This window comes from Sciurus vulgaris (assembly GCF_902686455.1).
Source record: "Sciurus vulgaris genome assembly, chromosome: 3".
In the NCBI taxonomy this organism is placed as follows: domain Eukaryota; kingdom Metazoa; phylum Chordata; class Mammalia; order Rodentia; family Sciuridae; genus Sciurus; species Sciurus vulgaris.
The window spans coordinates 116,037,112-116,057,199 of record NC_136463.1 but is presented as its reverse complement, the minus strand read 5'-3'; the positions used below and the strand labels follow the sequence as shown (position 1 = coordinate 116,057,199).

The window sequence follows — 20,088 nt, the reverse complement described above, 5'->3', positions numbered from 1 at the left end:
ATTTTAAAGTTTTTAAGATGATAAAGACTTGAGAATGAACATATAATAAAAGAGAAATGGCTACAGAAAGAGGCTGAAGATAAAGAATAGAAAATGACCAGTACCTCAGTAGGAAGGGAGATGATTGGATTCAAAGCACAGAGGGAAAAAGAATGGACAGCTTTTTTTTTTCTTGCGGTGCTGGGGATTGAACCCAGGGCCTTAATGCTTAAGAGGCAAGCACTCTACTAACTGAGCTATCTCCCCAGACCAAATGAATAGTTTTTTGAGATAAAAGATTAATGCTTAAAATAAATCTAAAAGGAAATAAATTCCATGAAGGATAGTAAGCTGCAGGAATCATTATTGATTGCCTCAACCTATAATCATTGGGATGACACATTGCAATTTAAGTATAAGCATATTTAATAACATGAGTAAAACCTAAGAAAGATTATATAATTAACTTGTCGCTGGCTCTTAGCGATACCAAATCCGTGGATATTTGTCACAGCTTGCAGCAACAACTTGCACGGGTCTTATGGGTGGTGGAGTGGAAACTGAGCTACTTCTATCTTTCTCTTTAGTGCGCTGCTTTCTTACTTGTTTGTTTATAGAGGATAGAGGAAATGAGGTTTACTTGTTTTGAGAGGAGAGAGAGAGAGACTGCTTAAAAGAGTCTTTGAGAGAAGGACAGGCTTTGCTTAGAGCTTAGAGGAAGAGAGACTTGCTACGCCTTACTTAAGGTCTGCTGCTTCTTACTGGTGTGTCCTGCATCCTGTGAACTAAGGGTGCGTCTACCTAAGGTGCTTTAATGATGCATCTCAGTTCTCCGCTCTGCGATCTGCCTTCCGCCACTTTCTGCTAGCTGCTGTTCTGCTTTCTACTAGCTGCTGCTCCTGAGTCCTTTCTGCTAATGGCTTCTCTGCGCTTCTTTCTGCTAGCTGCTGTTTCGCTGTCTTTTCTTTCTGTTTGCCACTTCTTCTGCTCGCTGCTGTGTCCCGCTTCTTTCTACTAGCTGCTGTTCTTCTTTCTACTAGCTGCTGTGTTCTTCTGTCTCGCTCTGCCTACCCTTATATCACCTCCAGGAGGCGGAGAGCAGGGCCACGCCTCTTACGCAAAGATTAGGCCAGACGCTAGAAGTCCCAGCAGGCACAGTTAGGAGTGCTTGAGAACACATGCACATACATTGTGTGCATGGACGATAAATCACATGAGTGTGCTTATGTCAATTAACCTCCTCACTGCCGATGTGATCAGGCGCCATTCTGGTGGGGTCAACATGGCACAGCCCCCAACATTAACTAAATCAGGTGATAAAAGAGTGTGAAAGAAGAAAGAGGTAACATGTGCATGCTATCATTTCTCAGGGTAGGGAATCGAGCGATGAAGTAAAAGAGAACTAAGCATATTACGTAAAGGTGTAATTATAAAAGGAACCATTAGGGTAAAAATATAAAACTCATATGATACGAGAAAAATTGTATCTTAAAAAAGGAGAAGAAAAATGCAGACTAAGAACTTGAAAATTATTAAAGTAGAACACATAAGATGAAAATAATAGCCATAGTTAAGAACATCTGGAATATCAATAAGTGTAAGGAGTTTAATTCAATTGTTAGAAGAAAAAGATTTTCAAAATGGATCACAAAGTAAAACACAATTCTACAATGCATTGATTCTCAAAAATTTTGGCCCTTAAAATACTTAAAAATTATAGAGAACCACAAAGAGTGTCTACTTGTGTAGATCACTTCTATTGATAATTACTGTTTGGGAGATTAAAACTGAAATGTATACTTTTTAATCATTATTAATTTCTCTAAAATAATAATAAGCCTATTGTATATTTTATAGCCATTTCATTTATTGTAAAATATAGGCATTAGTGAAAAATGTTCTAAACAAAGTAATGATTTCTATCATTAATTACAGAATTTCCTGTGATCATTTAATGGCATCACTGATGAATTTAAACTTCAATTTAAGCTTGATTTTAAACTGTGCCAAACCATGATGCCAAGCACATCACAAATTCCTACAAATACAAACACATGTATCTTGACACACCATGGTTGGTTCAACCTTAAGAAGAATTTATAATACGGTATGTGTGAAGAGACTGGAACAAGGTTTGGAATGGGATAGAGATCTATGACTGATTCTGTTCTGGATCACTGATGTGAAATGATTCTCATTTCATTTTCAGATGAAATTATAGCAATGATCTCTGACAGATTTTTGTCTACACTGATTTGGATGAAGTTTTCGGGTGGTGATGGGGGCTGCAGAGTACTAAACTGGGACTGTAATAACAACAAAGACATCAAATGTTCTTTACTTTGGAGTAAGCATCCAGAGATCCTCAAACGACCTGCTTAGTTGGACCACCAGGAGCTGCACCTCAGCCAGCTTTTCTTCCTTTCTTGACTTCCCACATTTCAGAAGCACACTCTTTTCTTTGAATTAAGATGTCTCTGTATGTTTTCTTCAAAGCGGAACAGGCTAGAACAACATGCTGTCCTGAGACTACATCCCTCAGTAAAATGTCATGCAAGTTGCAAAGCCATGGAATCCTGTCCTGATCACTCAGTTGTATCCCTTTCTCAATCTTCAATCAATTTTCCTTTGGATGATAGTCATCTGCATCATAGAATCCATCCCATTTCAGATGCTAGCAGGGCGACCACATTAGATGGTTTCAGAGGTCTAAATCCATAGACAGCAGATTCCTTTCCTTGGGGCTCTGTGGGAAGCCGTCCTTATTTAGCAGAATCAGCCTAGGTTGAGCCATGTGACACAAAGGCCTGGCTTCTAGGACCTGCTGAAAAATATGTGGTGCTGGGTGAGAGTGGTTTCCTGTCTCCTAGAATTTTCCCCTACGAGGATGGCTCCCCTAACTCCACCCTATCCTGTCCATCAAGGAACAAGCTCCCCGGCCCTTGCCCCCTTTTACCTGCATATTATAAATAAAGGAGAGTTGGGCGACTCAGTTGTTGTAAAGAGGCCAGAGTTGGTATGGCCAGACCTGTCACACCCACTCTCATAAAAAGATTATTGGCTCTAATGTGTTTATTGAGTAAATAAGTCTTTTGGGTAAGAGATAGAAAAATTGCCAACATCCTCTGTCAGTTAACCCTTTCCTCCTCCACGCAGGATGTAACAGAGAGGACCCGACAGGTCTCATGGCAGAAAAGTTGGCAGAGGGAAGCAGCTCACATGTTGATCAGAAAGCAGAGAGAGCAAGCCCACTGTATCTTGACATAAATAACATTATGGAAAAAGCTACATTTTCCAAAAGAAATAAAAATTTAGTGAGCACAGTAAGATTGTGCTATGTATTTAGTTCATCTCATTAACATCTAGCTTGAGAGAATAGCTAGGTTCTCACACATGCTTTGTATTAAATCTGTAAATTCCAGAAAGCAAAAATAAAACAAACAAATCTGACTATTATGTAATAAAACTAGAAATCAATAAAATTGGAAATTTAAAAGTTTCTTTCATCTGGAAATTTTAAACTGCCTTTCCAAAATAGGTGTCAGATCAAAGAAAAAATACAAACCAAAATAGCCAAAATTTTAGAAAATAATAATAATGATAACACTATGCATTAAAGTATAATTTACCAACACTGAACTCAAAAACCATAGAGTCATAACAGTCCAACTTCCACAGAAGCAACTGGGGAAATTGCTATAGAACAACACATTCCTCTTTCCCAATCCCTTAAAATAAGATTCAAGAAGAAGTATATGAAAATATTAAAGGTGGTACCAATGCAATTTAAACTGTTCAACTATATAGAAATACAAAATTTTCATACATTTGTAACAAAAAATATTAATACCAAAACTGACAAAGATTGCACAAATAACCACAAACCAATATCACTGCAAAAATTAACACAGATATCTTCAAGTAAATTCTTTTTGTATTAGAAATTGAACCTAGGAATGTTTTATCACTGCACTATGTACAATTCCAGCCCTGTTTATTTTTTGAGACAGGATCTCACCAAGTTGCTGAGGGTCTTGCTAATTTGCTGAGGCTGATCTCGAACTTGTGATTTTCCAGCTCAGCCTCCCAAATATTGGGATTATGAATGTGCACCACCATGCCTGGCTAAATAAATTATTAATAAACATAACCCAGCAATATATTAAAAGATGAATGCATGATAACCTAGTATGACTTGTTCTAGAAATGCAAGGATGGTGGATAGTGACCAAGTGAGATTTGCTTCAGAAATGCAATATTGGTTCAAAACTATTAATTGACATTGTATTAGTAGTTCTAATGACAACAAAAAAAGTTGATCTCCAACATGCTAAAGAGAATTTGAAAAGTCCAACAATTTTTAAAGAAAAAGAAAATTAACAAAATCAAAATATGGAGCTACTTCCTTAATAAAATATTTTCCCAGTGTGTCCCCTGCAACAGGTTTTAACATTAGCAGCAATGACATTAAAGTCAGACTACAGTCAGGAACAAGTGAGTAGTCACTATCACCACTGTTCTTTAACATGAAGCTAATGTATTACTTAATGCAATTGTGTAAATATAAAGATGAAGGCCAGAGATGTGGTTCAGGGGTAGAGCCTTTTTCTAGGATACTCAAAGCACTGAATTTGGGTTCAACTCCAAGAACCACCAAAAAGGGGGTGGGAGAAGCAGATGATTTGGCTGAATAAATGCAAAACCTGAAAAAAATAACCACAGAACTGCCAAAATTGATAAAAATAATTCAGTTAATTAATATCATACAAAATAATTACCTTTCTATGTTGTATATATATAAAATAACTGGTAGAAAATATAAAGGAAGAAAGGATTCCACTTTCAATACCCCTTCCCAAAATATAACACCTAATAACAATAGTCAAGACTTATAAAAAGAAAACTTTAAAACACTATCCAAAAAAAAAAAAAAAAAAACACTATCCAAAGACACCAAAGAATATTTGATGCTAAATCCTAAAATATACTATATCATTTAACAGGAATCGACTTAAGTCTCCTTCAATAGGAAAATGGTTTTTTTAAATTCACATAATGGAGTATCATTGAAAAGAAAAAAAATGAAAAAAATTTTTATTAACTTCTATGGAACAACCTCTAAAATCCATTAAGTTTTTTTAAAAGCAAAGCAAGGGTATGGGGGTGTAAGTCAGTGGCAGAGCACTTGCCTTACATCTTTGAGGTCTTTGGCTCAAACCCCACAAAAAATACAACTCACAAAAAAAATTTTTAAATTAAAAAATTAAATGTAAGGTGCAAAAAAGTGAATATAGTATGATATGTGTGTGTGTGTGTGTGTGTGTGTTTTATAAGGCACAAACAAAACTACATACACTTATTTGCTTTTATTTGCACATAAGTAACTGAAATATTACAAAACAAATCTAAGTGATTAATTATAGTAGAGAAAGCAATGAACCAATGAGATACAAAAAGATTTCACAATCAGTAGCATTTTAATGTGTGACATATTGTCTATTCAAAATCAATTTTTTTTTTTTTTTTTTTTTTGGTGCTGGGGATTGAACCCAGGGCCTTGTGCTTGCAAGGCAAGCATTCTACCCACTGAGTTATATCCCCAGCCCCTCAAAATCAAATTTTAACATCAAATTTTTACATTCATTTTTTTGAAAGAAAAAAAATCACATGAAACTTTCCTCTTTCTGTTATTTAGAAGCATATTTCTCAAATATCTTCTTTCAAAAATTATACAAAATTGCAGCAATACTCAGCAGCAATTTTCAAAGCTAGGCATTGTGAGATCTTCATCAATGTTTAATGAATAAAGAGACATTGACTACAATGGTCTTAAAGTTTTTCCAGTTAATATTATTATAGTTTTGCTAGGTCATAAATGTTCTTTTCATTTGTACACTGGATCAGTTTTTTAATCATTTATTAAATGATTAAGAGTAGACTTTTGGCCATGCTTACAGGTACTCCCACAGCTTACTTTGCACCAGGGGTGGCTTTCTACTCAGCCCTGTGTCTATATTAGGCAACTTAACTTTCACAAGAGGATATCAGTCCTACTCCCATTTCAACTGTCTGTTAAAGCATATGGGTCCTTATTTAATTGGCAACATAGAGTAGCAGCACTCCAGGTAGTTGTCAGCAAATACAATCTTGAACTCACGCTGTCCAATACCAATCAAAATCTTGGCCAAGATAAAAAATATTTAGGAAAGATTGCTTAAAAAATAGAGTGGACATTTGCTATTTTTGGCAACTCAACATCCAAACACTCATCCTTTATTGGGGAAATCTCAAGATAAGGGGGAGGCAGGATATTGATTTTCTTTAAAAATACCTAGGAAAAAGCAAATATCCCCTCTCCCTACTCCCTAGAAGCCAGAAGTATACATGTGATCTAGACTGATCATTTGGATGAGCTATTGTCCTGGGACTTTGTATCATGGAAAAGTTGAGCAAAGATGTGGGGACAATGAGAAATTAGTTGTCACAGTGGTAGTAACAGAAGTGAAACTCAGTAAAGTAAGGGCCAGTGTCGATTAGCAGCATTTGGAAATTATTCCTCGGTCTTTCTTTCCTTGATTCATATCCATTTATCAAGCCTGATCTCCAAGCTTTGAATGATCTGTGTGATCATTGTGCACAGACACACACATACACACACACACACACACACACACAGTGAAGAAAGCCTATCCCTCGTGGGGTGAAAGCCCTCCCTGGTTGTCTGAAAGTATGAATAAGAAACAATGTATTTGGAGGACAAGTGTGGGGAAAAGCGTGGTTTGGATTTAACTTGAGCTTATCTTCCAAGGCTTCATGTGTTCTTAGAAGCTTGGTATCAAGGGTGGTGGTGTCAGGAGATGGCATGCTTTAAGAGGTGGAGCCTACTGATAGTCCCTGGATCAATTGTGGAAGTGCTCTCAGAAGGGATTAAGGGACCCCAGTCTCTCTGTGGCTTCCTGTGTGGAGCTCTCACCATTGTGATGCCATCCACTATGAGGACTTCAACAGAGCCAAGATGTTGCCAGTGCCATGCCCCTAAATCCTCCCAAACTGTGAACAAAATGAAATCTCTTTTCTTTATAAATGTACCCAGCTTCAGATATTTTGTCATACTTATAAAACACAGAAGATATATATAGTGGCAGTTACCAAAGTACAAATGCTTAAGAAAATTCCGTGTATGTAGATCCCAAATAGAATGCCTTGAACACAGGATACATTTGGACAGGTGGCAAGGGAAGTTAGTGGAATAATGGGGAAATTATACTATGCTAAAATTTTTGGACTTTATCTTCTGAAGACAAAAGTGACAGACTTTCAGCTGATACATCAACAGTACACAAAAGGAAACACTGTGTCCCTCCTTCTATTCATATGTTTCTTACTACTACTGAAGTTACCACCGAAAATAAAATCTTTGACAGTGAATATGAAAAAAAATTTTAATGTATTTAAGGGAACCTAAATCCCCCATGAAGAATTACCCCAAAATTTAAGAAGTTACTAAAGAAAATGAAATAAACCAGTCCCAAAAAACCAAAGGTTGATTGTTCTCACTGATACGTGGAAGCAACTCACAATAAGGGGGTGGAAGGGTGAGGGGAAGAATAGAAGTTCAGTTGATTAGACAATGGGGAATGGAGGGGGGGGGGGGTAGGAAAAGGAAAGACAGTGGAATGAATCTAACATAATTTTCCTCTATACATATATGAAAACAACACAGTGAATCCCACCATCATGTACATCCATAAGGATGGAATCCTAACTAGAATAAGATATATTCCATGCTTGTATAATTACATCCAAATGGATTCTGCTGTCATGTATAACTAAAAAGAACAATAAATTTTTAAAAATCACCAAATAAAAGAAACAGAAAGGTGAAGATAAATAACAAATTCCCACATAAAGGTGAAAAAGAATATACAAGATTCGTTTACAGCATAAAAAGACATTTTGGAATTAAGCAACATTTTTCTGATTCCAAAATTCAGTAGATGGATTGAAAAGAAGGACTTTCACTACTGAAAATCATATTAGTAGCCTATGTGGAAGAAACAGCTTAAAACACAGAGCAAAAACATAGAGACAGTCTTCTGTTTTTATCCACAAAGGATTAACTGCTTTTGGACTTAGGCTTCTACTATAAACTCAAAGAAAGAACAAAACATATGAAACAACTAATTTCAAGCATCAGGACTATGAGCCCTGAGAGAGAGGAAACAAATAAAGCAATCCCTGGGGCATCCCTACAGCACAAGAGATGGAACCTGAGCAGCCCAGGAGTGCCACTGAGTTGGGGAGGCAGAGGCTGGAGCTCAAGTGAGCAGAGATGAATGAAGCTGTGAGATAAAACCATAGAGAAGAAAGTAACACCAAGAAAGAGCTCCAGAAACCATTAATGCTCCCTTTAAGTTTCTGGTTGAATGCTAATCTTTGTGCCCAGAGTGTGAAATTCCACAATGCCAGGCGAAGAATAACTTCCAAGAAAATAATATTTTTCTAGATAACTGTAAGATGAATAATTCCCAGAGTTCAATCAAGACTAGGGACTTCTCAAATTCTCACCAACCAGAGTAAAGAGATCTTATTGAAAACAAAAGGCATTCTGTCTCAGAGATGCTAGATGACTATGCCTGAGTACTGAGGCTAGAGTGGCCCTAGAGTAGAGGTGACTCAAGATTAACCTTATTAAGATTTTAAAACAAGACTCCTTCCCTAGTCAAACTAGTCCTAAATTACTTACTTGCCTTCTGGAACAAAGTTCAATACTTAAAAAAAAAAAAAAAATGCAATAAAATCTATTACTCAAAATATAAAATTGACAATGTCCAAAAATCCAGTTAAAAATTTGCTGTGGCAAAGTGAACCCTTTAAAGCTTATCTTTTCTATTGCTACAATTTTTAAAAATTAGACAAAAGACAAAAAAAAAAAAATCTGTCAACCGTGAAAAGTGAACAAAAGTGGACAAGTTGTCATTAGGGAATGTAAATAAAACCACAATGAGGGACTGGGGATGTAGCTCAGTTGGTAGAGTGCTTGCCTCACAAGCATAAGGCCCTGGGTTCAATCCCCAGCACCACAAAAAAATAAAAATAAAAAACCAACAAGAACAATTATTGACCAGAACATAAAGAAATTGGGATCTGTGTACTGTTGTGAAAACATAAAATGGTATAGCTGCCATGGAAAATACTATAGTGGTGCCTCAAAATACTAAAAATAGAATTATCATCTGATATAACAATTCCAATTCTGGATATATACCTAAAAGAAATGAAAGGAAGATATTAAAGAGATGTTTGTACCTCCTATGTTCATAGCAATACTGTTCAAAACAGTCAAGAGCTGGAAGCAACCCAAGTATCCATCAAAGGATAAGTGGGTAAAGAAAATGTGGTATATACATACAATGGAACATTATTTAGCTTTGAAAAGGAATAGAAGTCTGACACATACAACATGAACCTTGAGGCCTTAAAGACATTATGACAAATAAAATAAGCCAGTCAGAAAAAAGACAAATACTGTATGATTCCATTATATGAGCTGACTAGAGTACTCGAATTCATAGAATCAGAAAGCACATGGTGATTTCCAAGGTCTTAGGAGAGGGAATAGTAGGAAGTTACTGTTTCATAGATATATAGTTTCGATTTTGCAAAATGAAAAGGTTCTGGTGATTGGTTGCACAATAATGTGAATATGCTTAACATTACAGAACTGTACACTTAGAAATGTTTAAAATAGTAAATTTTATCTTATTCATTTTTTACCACAATTTTAAATTTTCAAAAAAATTAACTATAAAAACACAGGCTGATTGTAAAAAAAAGAAAAAACATCAAAAGTGAGAACCTTCAACAGGGCAAGCTTCCTAATTACAGCTCCAAAATAAATTCCATCTTTCTGATCAGGCATACAACAAGGCCCTTATTGGTCAAAGAATGTGAGGAGATTTCCAGAATGAAACAGCTGGAGAAATGGGTTCTCAAACTCTGTGCACAAACCCAAAAAGTCATGGGCTCACTTTTGATATGTGCATGTAGAAGGGGAAACCAACGGTACTATAACGAAGGCATTGAGAACTGAAATAACATCTAATCTACTTACAGAATGATTCACATACAAGACTGGTTCCATGGTACAGGCCTGTAATCCCAGCAACTCAAAAGGTTTAGGCCAGAGAATTGCAAGTTCTAGGCCAGCCTCAGCAACTTAGCAAAGTCCTAAGCAACTTAGCAAGACCCTGTCTCAAAATAAAAAACGTAAAGAAGGACTAGAGATGGAGCTCAGTGGTAACCCTGGGTTCAATCTCCAATACAAAAAAAAAATTTTTTTTGAAAATTGGACTTAGATTGAAACTGTGGCCCACAGGAGTTATACAGGGTCATAATGTAGCAAAACAACAACTTAAGAATCATAAATTTCTCATCAGAAATCATGGAAGCTAGGATATAGAATAACCACTTAAAAGTGATAAAAGAAATGAACTATTAATTCAAAATTCTATACTCTTTTGGAGCCAAGTTGAAATAAAGACATTCTGAAATGAAGGAAAATTAAAAGAATTTTCACCAATAGACCTGCTATAAGATAATGTCAAAAGAAGTTCTTCAGACCAAAGGGAAATGATTCCAAATGGAAATCTGGATTTCAATAATAGATGAACAACAAAATGATAGATACCTGAGAAAATATTTTAAATATCTACATTTTACTTGAAGTGGTACAATACTACATAAATTCAGGAAGTTTAAGTATGTATAAAATAAACCAAAGATCGACCAACAAAAAAATTAACAAAACAAATATAATGAAAAGTCATCAGATGAATTAAAATGGAAATTTCCAAATAACCAAAAAAATGGCAGGGAAAGAAAACTGAGGAATAATACAGAAGTAGCAAACTAAAAACACATAAAAAATGGTAGATGTATATCTTAATGAATCAATAATTGCATTAAATATAAATGGTATAAACACATCACTTAAAGGATATAGATTATCATATATATAATACTTTGCAGGACACAGGGTAACAAGACTCAGCTTAAATTTAAACATGTTGATAGATTAAAAGTAAAAGGATAGAAGAAGATGCACAATGCTAATATTAATCTAAACATATCTACAGTGTCTATTGAATATCATACAATATTCTTGTTCTTCAGAACAAGACATACAGTCAAGGATAAAGAGATATATAGGGACTGGGGAATAGCTCGGTGGTAAGAGCACTTGCCTAGTAATAAGTATGAGGCTCTGGATTCTATTCCCAGCATCAAAAATAAATAAATAAAAATTAAAAAGGACCAGACATGGAGGCACACACTATAATCCCTGTAACTTGGGAGGCTGAAACAGGAGATCACATGTTCAAAGCCAGCCTCAGCAATTTAGCAAGGCAATAGATAACTTAGCAAGACCCTCTCTCAAAATAAAAAATAAAAATGGCTGAGGATGTGGCTTAATGGTTAAGAATCTCTGGGTTCAATCCCCAGTGCCAAAAAATAAAATAAAATAAGAAGGACACATAAGTGGTTAAAATGTCAACTTAAAAAGACAGCACATCAAAATCCTAAAAAATAGAAAATGTACAAACAATATAAAAGTCAACTGAACCTAAAACTGATTTTTGAAACATCAATAAAATTGATATATCACCAGCAAGACTAAAAGAAAGAGAAAGCAAACACCAATATTAGAAACAAAGAAAGGGATATTATTATAGATATTACATAATTAGAATAATAATGGAATGCCACATACAATTTCTATTGTAATAATAAATTTTAAAATTTAATTGAAAAGGACAAATTCTTTGAAAGACACAAATCACCAAAGCTACAAATTTTGAAATCTGCTTAGCCCTATATTCAAAAGAATTTAATTTATTACTAAACAGCTCTCCACAAAGATAATTCCAGTCCTACATCCTACATTATTTCATTGGTAAGTGCTATGAAACATCTGAGGACATATTATCAACACAGACGCTTCAAAAATTAGAAAAGAGCACTTCTAAAACATTTTAAGAAGTTAGCATTTCCCCAGTACCAGTATGAAATAAAAATATTACAAGAGAAAGACCCATAAACTAATATCATTTGTGAAGACACAAAGAACATTAGCAAAATATTAGCAAATTGAACCCAGAAATTTAAAATAAGTATGATTTTCCCAGGAATGCAAGATCAGTTCAATATTTGAAAATCAATTCATGTAATCCATTACATTAACAGAATAAAGAAGAAAAAGTACACAATCATTTCAATAGATGCGGGGAAAAAGTGACAACACTTAATACCCATTCATGTTTTGTTTTAAAAATCTACACTAACGAAAACACTTTTTAAAAAAGAAAAATATCTATGCAAACTAGAAGAAAACTTCCTCATCTGACTACTAAACAACATTTATAAAAAGTGTGTAACATTGTTTAATAAAAGATAGGATGATTTTGTCCTAAGATCAAAAATAAAGTCTTCTGCTGTAGTCACCTTTTTCTAAAAACATAGTACTGATATCCTTGCAAGTGCAATAAGACAAAAAATAAATAAATAAATAAGTAAGTAAAAGGTATAAAAGAAGAAGTAAAACTGTAGTTTTTGCCATTCCATTGTGTTTATAGAAAATCCAAAGCCATCTTAAAAATAAAAGCTAGCAAGACCACAAAACAAAAGTTTGGGATCACAGTTTACTCTCTACTTGAAATAAATCATTGGAAAATGAAATTTTAAAGGAAATATCACTTACAAAAGAAAAAATATAGAAGGACAAATTTAACACAGTATGTTCAAGACTTCTACTTTGAAAAATACAAAACAGTAGAAACTAAAAGAAACCTATAAATGCGGGTTTATATCATGATCATGAATTGAAAGACTCAGTATTATTACATCCATCTCTATCCATGGATTTATAGCAAGCTTTTCTAGAAATTGACAGCTGGTTCTCAAATTCATTTGGAAACATAAACGACCTAAATAGCCAAGCAATCTTGAAAAAGAACAAAGTTGGGGAACTTAACAATCCTGATTAGATGTCTTATTGTAAAGCTGCAGTAATCAAAACCATGTGGAAATGATGTTAAACTAGAGAAATAGATTAATGAAATGGAATAGTGAATCTTGAAATTGACCCACGCTGATATGATCAACTGATGCTTAACCAAGTTGCCAATGCAATTTCCAAAGTGGTCATACCAATTTATGTTCCCACTAACTACTTTGAAAATCAGTCTGGATGTTTTCCATAAAATTAAATATGTGGCTATCCTATGGCCTAGCAATTCCATGACTACATTTTTACCTCCAAAAAAGTGAAATCATATGTACACAAAAAGTCTTGCACAATAATGTTTGTAGAAAATGTATTTATGATAGTTCAAAAATGGAAATAAATATCCAATGTCAAGACAAATGATAAACAAATTGTGACATATCAATAGAGTGAAATACCACTCAGTCACTCAATAATAAAAAGAAGCCAAGTCCTGATACAGGCAGCTCACATGAATGAACCTCAAAAAAAAAATCATGCTTAGTGAAAGAAGTAAGTTACAAAAGTGTGAGTCTTTTTGTATGAAATTCTGGCACCAGCAAAACTAATCAAAGGTGAAGAAAATCTAAAGGGTGGTTGACAAAAGGGGGGCCTTGAAAATGTCTGAGAAGGACAAAAGGAATGTTTTGGGGATGACAAAAAATATTCTATATCTAATCATAGAAGATATGTAATAATTCAAGAAATAAAAGAATGAACTTCCCTGGGATAAGAAAACAGTGAAGCAACTAGGGATGTAGCTCAGTAGCAGAGCCTTTGCCTAGCATGTGCCAGGCTGTGGGTTCCATCCCTAGCACAAAAAAAAAAAAAGGAGGAGGAGGAGCAGGGGCGGAGAAGAGGAAGAAGAAGGAGGAGGAGGAGGAGGAGAAAGGAGGAAGGGGGAGAGAATGAGAGAGAGAAAGAGAGAGAGAGAGAGAGAGAGAATATGAAAACATTGAAGCCTATATTTGAAATAGTTCCCTGATGGATGGAAGGAAGAGAGGGAGGGAGGGAAACCTAAGCATATCCTAGTAAAAAGTCCCAAGTTTCAAAGACCAAAATATAACAAACTTTAGAACTAAAGAATAAATTATTTATAAAGGAAAAAGAAAAAATCAAATTGGCACCACAACTTTAGAAAATAGAAAGAAAAATAACATTGACAGAATACTTAGAAGTATGATGCGATTCAAAAATCCTATACCTAGCCAAGATATCATTCAAAAAAATCTATTTTACAATGAAAAAATATATACCATTCACTTGCCAAGTACAATAAAGATGTTTACAGACATAAGAACACAGAGATTATATCACCAACCTAAGCCATCTGAGGAAGCAGCACATGCATCAGAATACTGACTTAAGAGAGGAGAGAACGAAGAAATGAGCAGCACAGGTTAATAATAAACGTTGTAATACGTTTAGTTCAAGGCTTCTCAGCCTTACCATTATCATTCAGATTATTATTTGTCTGTGAATTATGGGATGTTCAAACACATCCCTGTCTTCTAACCACTACATTCCTCCCCAGATGTGAAAGTCTGAAATATCTCCAGACACTGATGTATGTTTCCTAGGGGCAAAACCAACCTCAAGAACCACCGGTATGGTTTATGATTATTTATTTAGATAATAGCCAAATAACAAAAATTTGATTATAAGTATTTATAATCATATACATGATATATGACTAGAGAATCCTGACTAATATATCTGGTAAAAATTGTTTTGAAAATGTGACAAAATGAAGGATCTTGAGATGAGGAATTATCCTGTAACCCATTTGTTATCACAAGGACCTCTGCAAAAGGATGCAGAGAATCAGTCAGAAAGATTTGAAGATGCTATCCAGTGACTGTGAAGATGGGAGAAGGGAACTACTAGTCAAGAATACAGACGGCTTCTAGAAACTAGAAAAGAAGGGGGGGAAAAAAACCACATTCTTCCATAGAGAGCCTCCATTAGAAATATAATCCTGATGACACCTTGATATTAGTCCACTTCAGACCTCTGACTTCTAGAACTGTATGATAATAAATCTGTTGACTTAACAACCAAGTTTGTGGTGATTCAAAAGATTTACAGAAGAAATATAGTGTAGCCACACTAAATTAAGACAACAGCCTCTTTTCACTCCAACCTCTCCAAACTTTTCTCACATTGGGTGGTGCAGGATGGCTTCGGGAATTTTGGGGATTCTGCCAAGAGAGAATTGAGTCAGGGACATATTTTAGTTTTGGTTCACTGGGAGACATATGTGATCATTTCCACAAGCCATTGTTAACTATCAGAATGGCTCTCAGAACAACTAATTCTGTGCTGCCCTATACCAACTCACCCAATGAACACACAAAGCAGAAATCACATTGCATCATGAGTGCATCCTACACTGACAACATCTGGTGAACAGAGGGGAAAAAAATGAATGACACTCAGAGCCTGAATCTAGTCTAATGGAAACAAACTTGTAAGCAGAAGATTCAGTGCCCACTGACTACTAGTCAAAACTACCAATATTTTATCAATATTTTTTTAACAATCAACTGCCCACGCTAAAAGTGAAGAGACAGACACCTACCTCTGATGAACAATCTTTTCTTACTACTGAACATTAGAATTATAAGCACAGTTAAATATTTACAATAGATCATTGCACATACTTGCAGTAAGCACAAGGCTCACCTTGTTTTCAAGTCTTTGGTTGCCAGATCTGTGTATTCTAGTTATGGGGGAGGGGGACAAAAAAACAGTACAACATGCATTGTCAATGGCCCCCTTCCATCTTCAAAGCCAGCAATGCTGGGTTGAGTCCTCATATCACATCACTCCAACCTCCTAGTCTGCCTCCTTCTTGAATTTTTAAGAATCCATGCAATTACACTGAGCCAACCTGAACAGCCTAAGAAAATCTCCCCAGTCACCTGCTAAATTTAACCATATTTTCAAAAATCCCTTTGTCATGTAAGGTAACATTCACAGGTTCTAGGGATTAAGACATGGACACTTTATGGAGGCCATTATTTTCTTACCACACTAGTTGATGGCACAGCCACAAAAAATGAAACATTCCACATTCCTTAAAACACAGTGATTGGGACTGGGGTTGTGGCTCAATGGTAGCTTGCTCACCTAGCACACATGAAACCCTGGGTTCAATACTCAGCACCACATAAAAATAGAGGTATTGTGTCCACCTACAACTACAAAAAATGTATTTTTTTTTAAATACAGTGATTGGCTGTACCAATGTATTCTTTTGAAAATTGGCAATAAAGGGAAAGGTTTTAAAATACCTTGTTTTAGCCAAATAAGGAGGGTAATACTTTTTGTAAATATCCTAGATAATAAATGAAGAAATGGTTGATTTTTAAACATCACTTTGCAAAGTTTAAACAATTCTTGACAATAATCATCTTGGCTGATGGAGATGAAAGAGACATATCTCTTTGCTGAGAAATAAAGACTTCAGATATTATAAAAAATACTTCAGATATTATAGAAATATACAATAAAGTAGTCTTGCCACCAAATAAAAAAACAAAACCTGATTCTGGCAAATTCTCTAAATCTAGCAGTGGATGGATAAGTGGGGGTGTGGGGGAGGCATAGTAATAGTACATAGTATTTGAAATTTTCTAAACTAAAAAGTTTTTAAATGTTAAGAATTTTTAAAGGTAGGATAATAAGGCAAAATTAAATACTTCATAATCTGTTAATATGAAATGTTTTTTAAAAAAATGTTATGGGGTTGTTTACATTTTTTTGTCATATAAGAAAGTTTCCCATAAAATCTCCAAAATAATCATTGCCACACAGAATCAAACAGAACACCCATGCTATACAGAGTACAGGAGCAGCCTCCCTGTGTGCCAGAAAATCACGAGTTCAAAGCAGGTCCTTTGTTTTTAGTTTATCATTATGATCCTCATACTATGCCTATCTTCGTGATCAGAAAAGGAAAACGGTGTATTTCAGTGGGTGGGCAAAAAATTGGAACTAAGTGAAAGAGGTATCTGAATAAATATAGAAGAACACTTAAAAATGTTCTTTCTCATTTCTAATGCTTTACTACAGCTAACTGGAGTAAATATGAACTGGGGTATCTAGCTTTTCTGATACACTATCTGGACAAAAGTCGTCATTGCATCCTTAGGTTTCTGCAGTACTGCTTTAATTTTACAAAAAGGATAAGTTGGTGTAACAGAAAAGGAATGAAATAATGATGAACTCTCTTGAGTTTCTTAAATACATAAGAGGTAAGCAGCTAAGATGCAATGAAAAGATATGAGTGGGAAGTTTGTGACCCATGAAGTTGATACTGCAGGAAGCTTGAATGAAAAGTTGAAAGGCTTTATGAGTAGGCCAGACTAGATAGATAGTGAGGCAATTAGAATCATTCATTGCTGCCAAGGCATCAGGCCAACATGAATTACAACCCAAACTGAATGAAGCAGAATAGAAAATAGAAAAGCCTTTAATGAAAATGTTGGAGAACTCACAAGGGATGGGGAAAGTGCCAAATAACTGGAAGATGGCTAAGTAAACTAAAAGGTCTATTCTCCCATCAATGCATAAGGGATTTACAAGTTTAACTCACATTGCTATTAATAGGAATTCTATGTGTGATCCAAGGGTGTATTCATGGAGAAAATGCAGCTATTAGTGTCTCGATTGGCCTCTCTTGAGCCAACACCAGCAAATGCTCCAAATTGTATGGTAGTTTGGTGACAGACTAACAGGGGCTAGTATGAAAACCACCAGTTTATCTTCATCTTGTAATCCTCTGATAGTACACAATCCCTTATCAGCAAAGAGTAAAATATATTTTATGCAAATTTTGTAACACTTAATGAAAACACTTAGAAATTCATTTCCAGAAAGTTAAAGTAAAAGAAAAGGAGAAAAACCAGAGATTCCTATTCAATTGAAAAGACTATCTGGAAAATAGAAGCACATTTTAAAATCATTTCCCACCTGAAAGGAATCTGTTTGCTAACTTATTTAATAACAGCTATCATAGTCCACACTATGTCTAGACATCTATCAGAGGCTTTACCAAGGATTCTACTTAATCATGACAACTAGTTTACAAAGTAAGTAACATTATCCCTATTTCACAGACAAAGAAATTGAAATTAAACATTGATTTGCCCAGGATCACCCAGCTTGAAAGTGGCAAAGTAAAATCCAGGTCTGTCTAATTCTAAAGCCCACGGTCCTTCCCAAATACCTCACTGCCTACTACCAAACAGCAGGCCTCGATCCTCCAATAGTTGCTATGTCTTAATATTACTCACTTCCAGATTCAATGCACCACTTCAAAAGCAATGAATCTTCTACAAATTTATGTTTGCATTTTCAGACATAGAAAATTATGTTTTCAAATAGTATTCCTCCCAAAAAAGAAAAAATATATGTACTAATTTTTGTAGGTTGATGAAATTGTTAATCTAAGAGATATAAGTAACATTCATTGAGCAGACATTTATTGAATTCATTACATGCCAAGGTCTATACTGGACTTAACACGAAGACAAATAGAGACCCTGCTTTCAAGATCAGCAAAGTCTAGTAGAAGAAATCAAGTCACTCATTAAGTACAGTCAACTGTATGATATAGAAAAGGTAATACAAAGTGCTGTGGGGATACGTTATACCTTTTGTGTTGGGTTCTTAATAACATTAGCAATTTTAGTGCTATAATCCATTATTTTATAACATATTTTATTAAATGACTTCAACATAGCTTTACTGAGGGCTCAGTAATATTTCATTTTTTGCAGGATCTTCTTTCCCCAAATTTCTCTATAATACATACAGGGAAACATACTCAAATTGTTGAGGGAGAAATAATGACTCTACAAAATTAAATAACTTTCAGACCCCTAAGGGAGTTCCAGTGCCACACTTCATTCCAATGTAAAAGTTTTCCCATGAAAATCTACTTAATCCAAAGTAATATAAGCTTTAAAGACTCTTCAAATTATCTTAATTCCTTAAGAACCAGTTTGAACAGGTTCCATCAAATAGTCTGTACTATTTTAGTTCCACCAAACAACAAAACAATTTCTGAAACCATAGGTAGGTGCTGGATACTGCTTTCATTTGAGTTAATTAAAAGTATTTGATCCACTATGGTGCAACTCAGTGTAAGATCTTTAAAAGAAAAAAATCGATTAATCCATGCAAGTTTCAGATAGCACCTAATCTAAATACCAGCACTTGTGACTGGATTTAATCAAGCTCTGGCTATTATTTATTGACCTATCCAAAAAGGGGGAGTTGTTTTTATTTTCTTCTATAAAGGTTCTCAAATAATGAATAAGCTGTCAAAGCCGGCATCAATTCCCATTACATAATGTATTGAAATTTTTGCAAACACTAAGCAGATATCGAGTAAATCAGAATAACTTTTATTTAAAATGCCAAATATTAACATAATTCAGGATACAGGATGTTAAATCTGACCTCTTTTCTCCTACTTGGAGATGATAAACATGAATTAAATTCTACAGACCTTTAGTAGATACACACTTCTAAACAGCTTCTCCTTCCTGGGTTACCAACAACACCATGTAGCCTTCTGAATAAGCAAAGGAGACATTATCTACACATAGTGAGTTTAGGGTTACCAGAAGGATTCCAGGCCCAAATATCTGCCCAACCTATGTGCTGACCTCTGAAGCAAGCATTTCCTCCTTTTAGCTCAGTGTGCTCAACCCTGGTTAATCATTAGAATTATCTGGGATACTTCTTAAACACACTAATGCCCTAGCTTCTGCTCCAAAGATTCTTATTTTAGCCTGGGCATCTGTTGTTGTTTTGTTTTGTTTTGTTTCGCTTTGAAGCATAACAAGTGATTCTAATGAGCAGCTATGGCTAAGAACAACTGGTAAGATATTCAAATAAAGTTCAATAGATATGGGGAAAAAAAGAAGAGGTTGAGATTATTCAGAAAGGACTAGAGAAGCAGTTTGTCAAAGACACAAGTTTGAGGAGCCTGGGACTGTCAAGAACAAGAGTCGCAATTCAACCTTTAGCCTGTAGGCAAACCTACAGTT

General features: G+C 35.0%; 1 pseudogene across 1 annotated transcript; it reads right to left on the bottom strand.

Moving 5' to 3' along the window:
- Positions 1-2,153: 2,153 nt before the first annotated feature.
- Positions 2,154-3,630, bottom strand: LOC306655750 (putative gluconokinase; annotated as a pseudogene). Its single transcript has 2 exons — positions 3,609-3,630; positions 2,154-2,725 (listed from the first exon to the last, which is right to left on the bottom strand). The product of its transcript is annotated as a putative gluconokinase (transcript).
- Between the last annotated feature and the right edge of the window lie 16,458 nt (positions 3,631-20,088).